Genomic DNA, 11,058 nt, shown 5'->3' on the forward strand with positions numbered 1-11,058 from the left:
CAGTGTTTGAAGAGGAATAAGATGGTGTTAATTTCTGGGTCTGTAGATTATGAAGGAGCAAAAATGGCCTTTAATAGAGTGATATGTACTTGTCAGATGTGGGAGTTTAAAGAGAGTTTAAGGGTTACTGCGGATTATATCTGCCATAAATGCTGTTGGCTGTGAATCTTATCAGATCAAATGGATCGGCTGGAGAGACAGTTAGAAGCGATGAGGAATTTGCAACAGCAACAGTATGTGATAGATGGCAGTTATAGGAAGGGGGGAAAGTTTCAGATACAGTCACATAGATGGGTTAACTCCAGGAAAGATAAGAGAGATAGGCAGCTAATGCAGGAGTCTTTTGTGGATATATCCATTTCAATAGGTATGCTGTTTTGGAAAATGTAGGGGGTGATGGATTCTCAGGGGAACGTAGCTCGAACAGCCAAGTTTCTGGTATTGAGACTGGCTCTAATGCAACGAAGGGTATGTCGGGTTCCAAGAGATCAATTGTGTTAGGGGATTCTGTAGTTCGAGGTACAGACAGATGTTTCTGTGGCCAGCAGCAAAAAAGCAGAATGGTGTGTTGCTTCCCTGGTGCCAGGATCAAGGATGTCTCTGAGAGGGTGCAGAATGTTCTCACGGGGGACAGGGGCCAGCAAGAGGTCATTGTTCACATTGGAACTAACGATATAGGAAGGGAAAAGGTTGAGATTCTGAAGGGAGAATATAGGGAGTTAGGCAGAAATTTAAAAAGGAGGTCCTCGAGAGTAATATCTGGATTACTCCCGGTGCTACGAGCTAGTGAGGGCAGGAATAGGAGGATAGAGTAGATGAATGCATGGCTGAGGAGCTGGTGTATGGGAGAAGGATTCACATTTTTGGATCATTGGAATCTCTTTTGGAGTACTGAGGGGTGACCTTATCGAGGTTTACAAAATTATGAGGGACATGGATAGGGTAAATAGGCAAAGTCTTTTCCCTGGGGTCAGGGAGTCCAGAACTAGAGGGCATAGGTTTAGGGCCAGAAGGAAAAGATATAAAAGAGACCTAAGGAGCAGCTTTTTCACATGGAATGAGCTGCCAGAGGAAGTGGTGGAGACTGATACAATTGCAACATTTAAGAGGCATTTGGGTGGGTATATGAATAGGAAGGGTTTGGAGGGATATGGGCCGGGTGCTGGCAGGTGGGACTAGATTGGATTGGGATATCTGGTCAGCATGGACGGGTTGGACCGAAGGGTCTGATTCCATGCTGTACATCTCTATGACTCTATGACATAAATACATTAAATACATAAGCAGCAACAGGCATTAATGGGTCAGTCAAACCAATTCAAGAGTGACAGGAGTTTGGAAAGATGAGGCAAGAGCAGAGTCCATGAACACAGCAATTAAGTGAATGATGACAAGTGGGAACACGTGAGCGAGCTCTGATGGGATGTAATCCCATTGAAAGACAGACGTAAAGTGGAGCCTAGGATAAACCCCAGACACTAGTGAAATACTGGAATTCAGCTCAGGACCTAACACAGCCACAAAGCAAAGCTGAGAAAGCAGCAAAGGATATGAAAAAAAATCAGAAAATGAGAGACCAGTTTTTTTGGAAACAGCAATTTTAATACTGTATATTATATTTTCTTTAAATAATTGCCAAATGAGGGATGTACTTTTTGAATTTTGCTCCAAATGTATTGTTTCCCTGATGTGCAATGAAATATCTGTGAGGCTGGTTGTAGATTATTTTCATTGTGGATATTTCTTCCTTGATTGAATGTAATGATTCTGTGTAGACCATATCAACATTCTTTCACTACGACTGGGGGGAGCTGAGCTACATGAGCCCAGGCTGTTTTATGAAACCTTGAGGATCACTTGAAATGAAGCAAACAGAAAGTAAGTGGAGCTAACCCTCTGGGAAACCCTGCAGCCAGACCTGGTTCCTGTTGATACTAGTTACAGCACACAATCTACCCAATTCTGATCAGGAAGAAGATGATTTACAAGAATAAAGAAAATTTACAGCCCAGGAACAGGCCCTTTGGCCTTCCAAGCCTGAGCCAATCCAAATGTACTGTCTAAACTTGGCGGTCAATTCCTAAGCATTTGTATCCCTCTGCTCCCCACCTACTCATGCATCTGTCCAGACACATCTTAAATGAATCTACCATGCCTGCCTCTACCAACTCTGCTGGCAACGCGTTCCAAACACCCTCCTCCCTCTGTGTGAAGTACTTGCTGCGTGTATCCCCTTAAACTTTGCACCTCTCACCTTGAAAGCATGACCTCTCGTTATTGAATCCTTCACCCTGGGAAAAAGCTTGTCTCTATCCACCCTGTCCATACTCTTCATGATTTTGTAAACCTCAATCAGGTCCCCCCTCAATCTCCTTTTTTCTAGTGAAAATAAACCTAACCTATTCAACCTCTCTTCATACCAGCGAGCACCTTCCATACCAGGCAACATCCTTGTAAACCTTCTCTGCACTCCCTCCAAAGCGTCCACATCCTTTTGGTAATGTGGCGACCAGAACTGTACATAATATTCTAAATGCGACCGAACCAATGTCTTGAACAATTTTAACGTGACCTGTCAGCTCTTATACTCAATACCCTGTCCAATAAAGGCAAGCATACTATATGCCTTCCTGACCACTCTATCCACCTGTGCAGCAACCTTCAGGGTACAATGGACCTGAACTCCCAGATCTCTCTGCTCATCAACATTTACCAAGGCTCTTCCATTCATTGTATAATTCGGTCTAGAATTAGACTTGCCTAAATGCATCACCTCACGTTTATCTGGATTGAAAGCCATCTGCCACTGTTCTGCCCAACTCTCCAGTCTATCCTCCTGTATTCTCTGACAGTCCCTTATGCTTTCTGCTACTCCATCAATCTTTGTGTCATCTGCAAACTTACTGATCATACCAACAGCGCCCTCTTCTAGATCATTTATGTACATTACAAACAACATTGGCCCCAACACTGACCCCTGTGGAACACCACTGGTCACCTTTCTCTGTTTCGAGAAACTCACTTCAACTACTACTCTCTGTCTCCTGTTGCTCAACCAGTTCTTTATCCACCCTCCACCTAGCTAGAACACCCTGTACACCATGTGACTTCACTTTCTCCATTAGTCTACAATGGGGAACCTTATCAAATGCCTTACTAAAGTCCATGTATATGACATCAACAGCCCTTCCTTCATCTAACAACTTGGTCACTTCCTCGAAGAATTCTATTAAGTTGGTAAGGCACGATCTCCTCCGCACAAAACCATGTTGCCTATCACTGACAAGCTCATTCTTTTCCAAATATAAATAGATCCTATCCCTCAGTACCCTCTCCAGCAACTTCCCTACGACCGACATCAGGCTCACTGGTCTGTAGTCACCCGGAATATCCCTACTACCCTTCTTGTACAGGGGGACAACATGAGCAACCTTCCAGTCCTCTGGCACCCTCACCTGTATTTAAGGATGCCACAAAGATATCTGTCAGGGCCCCAGCTATTTCCTCTCTCGCCTCCCTCAGCAACCTGGGATAGATCCCATTCGGTCCTGGGGATTTGTCCACCTTAATAACCTCTAGCATACCCGACACATCTTCCCTACTTATGCCAGCGTGATCCAGACTAATCAAATTCTATCTCTAATCTCAACATTCATCATGTTCCTCTCCTCAGTGTACACTGATGCAAAGTAATCATTCAGAATATCATCCATTCTCTCAGGTTCGGCACATAGCCTTCCTTTTAGTGGACCAATCCTTTCTCTAGTTATCTGCTTGCTTCTTATATAAGAATAAAATGCTTTGGGATTTTCCTTAATTCTGCTTGCTAAAGCTATTTCATGACCCCTTTTAGCCCGCTTGATTCCTTGTTAAAGCTTGTCCTACTCTTCTGATATTCTTCCAGGGCCCGTTCTGTTCTTAGCTGCCTGGACCTTATGTACGCTTCCCTTTTCCACTTGGCTAGTTGTACAATTTCTCCTGTCATCCACGGTTCACAAATCTTGCCCTTCCTATCCTTTGCCTTCAACGGGACATGCCTATCCTGCACTACCGTTAACCTATCTTTGAAAGCCTCCCACATCTCAAATGTGGACTTCCCTTCAAATAGCTGTGTCCAATCCATTTTTCCCAGCTCCTGCCTAATTTTGAAATAATTGGCCTTGGCCCAGTTTAGTACTCTTCTCTTAGGACCACTCTCTTCTTTATCTACAAGTATTCTAAAGCTTACATAATTGTGGTCACTGTTGCCAAAGAAATCCCCCACCGCAACTTCTACCACTTGTCCTAGCTCGTTCCCCAGTACCAGGTCCAATATGGCCCCTTTCCTCGTTGGCCTATTGACATACTGCTCTAGAAAACGCTCCTGGACGCTTCGTACACATTCTACTCCATCCAGACCTCTGACGCTAAGCGTATCCCAGTCAATGTTGGGAAAATTAAAATCTCCCATCACAAAATCTCCCATCACCACTACCCTAATGCCTCTACATCTATTCATAATCTGTTTACTCATTTGTTCTTCTACCTCACGCTCACTGTTGGGAGGCCTGTAATACAGCACCAATAATGTAACTGCACCCTTCTTATTTCTCAGCTCCACCCATAATGCCTCACTACCCAAGACCTCCATAGTGCCCTCCTTTAGCACAGCCATGATACCGTCCCTGACCAGCAATGCAACTCCACCCCTTCTTTTACTTCCCTCCATGTCCTGTCTGAAACATCTATATCCTGGAACATTTAGTTGCCAATCATCATGCCCTTCCTTCAACCAAGTCTCTGTGATGGCAATAATGTCATACTCCCAGGGACTAATCCAAGCCCTAAATTCATCTGCCTTACACACTGTACTCCTTGCATTAAAGCAGATGCATTTCAGGCCACCAGTTCTTTTGCGCTCGTCTGCTCTCTGCCTATTCTTCTCTTTATTAATGTTATCTTCATAATTCTTACAGTCTCCAGTCTCCACCTCGCTGCCTACTTGCTTTCTCTTCTGGTTCCCAGCCCCCTGCCACATTAGTTTAAAATCTCCCCAACAGCAGTAGCAAAAACTCCCCCAAGGACATTGGTTCCGGTCTGGTTCAGGTGTAGACCGTCCTTTTTGTAATAGTCCCACCTTCCCCAGAACCGGTCCCAAGGTCTAACCGGTCCCATAGTCAACTATGTCAAAAGCTACAGGCTGTTCAGAAGGAGGAAATGGGTAAATTTATCCCATCACAATGAATGTTATTTATGACTTTGTTTAAGGTTATCACAGTGCACTATTAGGGGCAGAAACCTAAAGGAAAAGGTTCCAACAAAAAGGTCAAAGGTTTGGGATGCAGAACTTGGCTCAAGGACATTGGGGAAGATAATGGTGTTGGAGTTGGGATGATAGTCACAAAAGAAAGGAGTGGATTTTCAGAGGAAGGGGCTGATGATGGCAGACTTGAAAGGGGGACTATACCAAAGGGGAAGGACTCATTTATGATGTCAACTAGGATGGAAATCAGAATAGAAGAAAAACTAGAGAATGCTACACATTTAAGGTCACAGCATGTAGGAATGTGGCAGAAGTAGCTAGATGGATGGTCTCGATCTTAATTGTAAGGAGGCCTTTGAATGCTTTGTAATTCTTGAAGGAGAGTGGATGGAGCAGGGAAGACGAAAGAGTCAATGAGTGTAGAAAGGATTTTTCCTCAAAGCCTGAAAGTCTGCTGTGTGAATCATTAGCTGTACTTCAGAGAGTTATGTAGAGATGACTCTGGTTCTGAATGTGAACATGAGCTTTATTTCAAAGGTTTTCAATTGTCTGCCATCTCATCCTGCTCTCAGTTTCTCTAACCTTGCCACAGGCTTGGTTCACAATAAACAGCATAGTCAGCAGTTAGCAGACACATAATTGAACATTGAACAATTGAACACTGCATCTTTCCCCTTATAAAATTATATTGAATTAAATCACCTTAAATGACAGACTTAGGTACATTGTCATTTCTTAGGGTTCAGTGTCTGCTTTCTATAAATACAGAAATAGTCCTTGATATATGGTCATTGATCATGTTGCTGAGAGCTGTGAACTAAAAGGGCTGAATCTTACTTTTTTTTGGCTGAGTCTGAGTTGCATGGAGTGTTTGTTTTAGAGGAAGTTTTCACACGAGGCTGACTCAGTTTTCTCTCAGTACCTTACCAATCTCCGCACATTAATGACTGACCAAACCATGCCTCTGCGGCATTTCTCATGTCTGTTTACTGGCTCATCTTATCGTGTGCCATTCCTAGAACAACTTGCCACTCAGAGGATACCCATCAAAAGACTGGCAACTCTAGCATTCATACCATCTTTAAAAGACAGCTGCACACCCAGTGAGCACTGGCACTCCGAAGCTGTCCTGCTTGGTCAAAGACAGAGTCAGAACATGGTGGAGAAAAGAAAGATGGCACTATGATTCTCTGACAGATATCTGGAGGTCCTGGTGGACTGGGTGCTCCAAAGAAAGATGTCTTCTCCTAGGAAGACTAGCTGAGGCATCTGCGCCACCAGACACTGCTGGCTTGACCTGATGTCCTCACACAGGTCAGTGGTATCTCAAGGATGCAGGGAAACAGCCAGCAATGACTTTCTCCACTCTGCCAGAATAAATGACACACTTTGACCTCTACCAACTTATACTGACTCTAGCCCTGCCACTGTACCATCTTCTCCCAAGGCTCATGCTGTGCCACTCTCACTATAATGTGCAATGCCTTCCCTCATTGACTCTTGCCCTCTACCTTGACACATGCTGTCTTGATAATACTTTCAAAGACCTCACTACATTAACCCCAATGCACCAGCACCAACAGCTGTGAAGTCTCTGTTATTTCACTTATTCCTCTCCTTTCTGTTGATACATGAGAAAACAGCCATAACAGGTCAGAGCAACCCATATGGGTGGTGATGGTGGTGGTGGGAGGGGGGGGGGTGTTGGTGGTGGGTTGCCTGACATGCTGATTCCCTACAAGGAGAGAATGCTGGTCCTCATCGGTGAAGGACTCGGACTGCTCCTCCAAATGTGTAAGTACCTTCCTTCATTCCATTGCAACTCTCGCCTTAACCAGACAATCACTTTCAATCACTGCACAGTATCTTGACCCACTGGCTGCAATACCTTCCTTCTCTGTCTCTTTCTTGTGACCTTCAGGTTCCACTGGCCTTCCCCTTACATGTGGAGAAATGCTTGGTTTCCCCAGAAGACATCTATCTCCTCACCCTCTACCCTCTGAGGATGAGACTGCTGAAGCCTCAGAGAAAGCATTTGCAAGTCTGCCTCCTGTACCCCCACCACCACCTCAGGTACAGATATCTCGGGAGGAACCATCAACAGAAAGAGTGTGGATACACGATTTAGTGAGCACCTCACAGTGACAGCTCTGCCGAGGGTGAAACGCCCGTGCCCTCTGGCACTCAGAGAACTGCTCAGTCCTGGGCAAAAGGGTACCCTGTGGCAATCACAGACCAAATACCCGGGAAGGAACAGCAACACCAAACTGGCATCTGGGACATAATGGCCTTCAACATCCATAAATCTCATCAGTGGGAGTCATTCCTGTGACCAACTGGCTGTCATCCATGGACATGGTTACCATGAAGAGCAGGACACAGACCCATCAGGGGCTTTTGAAGAGATTTACACATCTCAACTCTATTGCCCCACCAAAGGCATGGCTACAGGGAAGACAGGGAACCCTAAGCCCCCCTCTCATAAGGCAGTGTCAGGTGGTCCCAGCCAGAGGTTGAATCACACATATAGGGCCCCTCAGAATTCTCCTCTTAGCACCCTCCAGAGAGGTTCTCCATCTCCACCCTGCTTACCCCATCCAACCTTTAGATGTTAAAGCTGAAGTGGGTCAACTTGCCTCTGGCAAGAGGACCTTTGGAACGTCTGGCCCACCTAGACACTAGTGCACACAGGTTGCCCTGCCAAACTTACAGGGCCAGTCGGCCAAGCATGCTCCCAAATTCCCAGCTACAGAACCGGGGAGTGAGAGAAGGAAGAAAACTTTGAGGGCACTTTGGTGATGTGGGTAACTATGGTTTATACGTGACTCTCAGTTTCTGCATCAGTGTCCCTGATTTTAACTTTCATGTGTTGTTTGTCTATCTGTGCAGTTTCTCAATACATTTTCACATCATCTAGCAGCAGTTATAGAGTCGTAGATATGTACAGCACAGAAATAGCCTCTTTGGTCTAACTCATTCATGCCGACCAGATATCCTAAATTAATCTAGTCCCATGTACCAGTATTTGGCCTATATCCCTCTAAACCCTTCCTTTTCACGTACCTATCCAGATACCTTTTAAATGTAGCAATTGTACCAGCCTTCAGCACCTCCTCTGGCAGCTCATTCCCCACACGCACCACTCTCTGCATGAAAAGGTTACCCCTAGTTCCCTTTTAAATCTTTCCTCTCTCACCTTAGATCTATTCCCCCTGGTTTTGGACTCCCCTCCCCTGGGGAAAAAAAACCTTGGCCATTCACCCTATCCATGCCCCTCATGTTTTTATAAACCTCTATAAGGTCACCCCTCAGCTTCCAACGATCCAGGGAAAAAAAGCCCCAGCCTATTCACCCTCTCCCAAAGCTCAAGCCCTCCAGCTTTGGCAACATGCTTGAAAGTCTTTTCTGCATCCTTTCAAGTTAAACAACATCTTTCCTATAGCAGGGAGACCAGAACTGAATGCAGAATTCCAAAAGTGGCCTAACCAATGTCCTGTACAGCTACAACATGACATCCCAACTCCTGTACTCAATGCACTGACCAATAAAAAGCAAGTGTACCAAATGTTTTCTTCACTACCCTGTCTATCTGTGAGTCCACTTCAAAGAATTGTGAACCTGCACTCCTAGGTGTTTGTGTTGTCCTCACCACTTGACTTCCCACCTACTTTGTGTCATATGCAAACTTGGCTATAGTACATTCACTTTCCTCATCCATGACATTAATATATATTGTAAATAATTGTGACCCCAGCACTCATCCCTGTAGCACTCCACTAGTTACAGGTTGGCATCTTGAAAATGCTGAAGAAGGGCTTATGCCTGAAACGTCGATTCTCCTGTTCCCTGGATGCTGCCTGACCTGCTGCGCTTTTCCAGCAACACATTTCCAGCATCTTGAAAATGCCCCAGTTATCCCAAGTATGTCTTCTGTTCATTAGCCATTCCTCCATCCATGCTAACATGCTATCTCCCTGAGCTATTATTAATTAATCTAATGTGTGGTACTGTACCAAATGCATTCTGAAAATCTAAATATATTACATTCACTGCTCCCTCTTTATCTATTGTGCTTATAACTTTCTCAAAGAATTTGCCAGGCACAGTTTCCCCCTCATGAAGCCATTGACTCTGTTTGATCATATCTAAATGCTCTCCTATTACATTCTTTAAAACAGACTAACTTTACGGTTACCTGTTTTTTTGGCCTGATTCCCTTTTGAAATAGAAATGTTACATTGGCAGTTTTCCAATCGTCTGGGACATTTCCAGAAAGTAAGGACTCCACGAATATAACTACTTGTCAGAGGCAAGTTAATCATCCTCTGCTGGTCGTCCAGGAAGAGAACACCCCTCCTTTGCTCCACTCCCCCACAATCAGGAACTCCAGATCTATTTTGCAATAGCACAAGGCTAGCTTCCCTTTCTCTGACATGTTCCCATCTGTCCTTGATCAGACTGGCCATTTTTGGAATGTCTGTGATTATCTGAATACGCATTGGCCTTTTAAAAATGGCAGGTATGCTGATCTTTCTGTGGATAACCAATGAGTTGTGATTGTTTTGGGAACGACGTGGTTCAATGGGGATGGAATCAGATGTAAAGGATGCGACATGAGCACTTAATTTGGCACCTTTGTTAAGATTCAGCAACAAATATTGCTAAACTCTACGGCAAGAATCCTTCCAAAACTTTTAATGTAGATTGCACTTAGCCAAAAAAAAACATAAGGTTCAGCCTAAATGCATCCAGTCTACAGAGTCATAGAGTTGTACAGCACAGAAACAGACCCTTCGGTCCAACTCGTCCAGGCCGACCGGATATTCAGTTAGTGATCAGGGACATCAGAGTGTGACTGTAAGTGAGGCAGGTAGGGGGAACCTGAGTTCAGGAGTGCAGGAGCCTCAGCCCTTGACCTTGTCCAACAGGTATGAGATTCTTGCTCCCTGTATGGATGAGGAAAAGGGCTCTGGACAGGATGAGCCAGCTGACCACAGCACCATGGTGCAGAAGGCCATTCAAGAGGGGGGAGCAAAAAGACAAGTAGTTGTTAAAGAGGATTCTATAATTAGGGGGACAGATAGTATCCTTTGCAAGCCGGATCGGGAGTCTCGCATGGTGTGTTGCTTACCCGGTGCCAGGGTACAGGACATCTTTGACCGGCTTGAAAGGGTATTGGAGCGGGAGGGGGAGGATCCAGTTGTTATGGTCCACGTTGGGACTAAAACATAGGCAAAGCTAGGGTGGAGGACCTGTTTGGGGATTATCGAGCATTAGGAAGGAAATTGAAGTACAGGTCCTTAAGGGTCATAATCTCCAGATTACTGCCCGAGCCACATGCCAATTGGCATAGGGATAAGAAAATTAGGGAAGTAAACACGTGGCTAAGGGATTGGTGTGGGAAAGAGGGATTACACTTCATGGGGCATTGGCATCAGTTTTGGAACCGGGGAGATCTGTACTGTTGGGACGGTCTCCACCTGAACCGATCAGGTACCAATGTTCTAGCGAAGAGGATAAATAGGGTAGTCAGTAGGACTTTAAACTTCTGAGTTGGGGGGAAGGGAAAGTGAAAGCGACAGGGAGTATGGAGGTAAATGGCAAGATAAGCAGCAGGATAGCATGTTTCCAGGCGGATTTAAAATTGAGGCAGACTGAGTATGCAGTAAAAAGCAAGGATAACTTAGGACATATGACTTCCAACATCTCTAATGATAAGGAAGTTAGCATTAAGGCACTTTACCTGAATGCTCGTAGCATACATAACAAAGCCGATAAACTAATGGCACAGATAATAGTGAATAATTATGATGTAG

This window comes from Chiloscyllium plagiosum, chromosome 2 (assembly GCF_004010195.1).
Source record: "Chiloscyllium plagiosum isolate BGI_BamShark_2017 chromosome 2, ASM401019v2, whole genome shotgun sequence".
In the NCBI taxonomy this organism is placed as follows: domain Eukaryota; kingdom Metazoa; phylum Chordata; class Chondrichthyes; order Orectolobiformes; family Hemiscylliidae; genus Chiloscyllium; species Chiloscyllium plagiosum.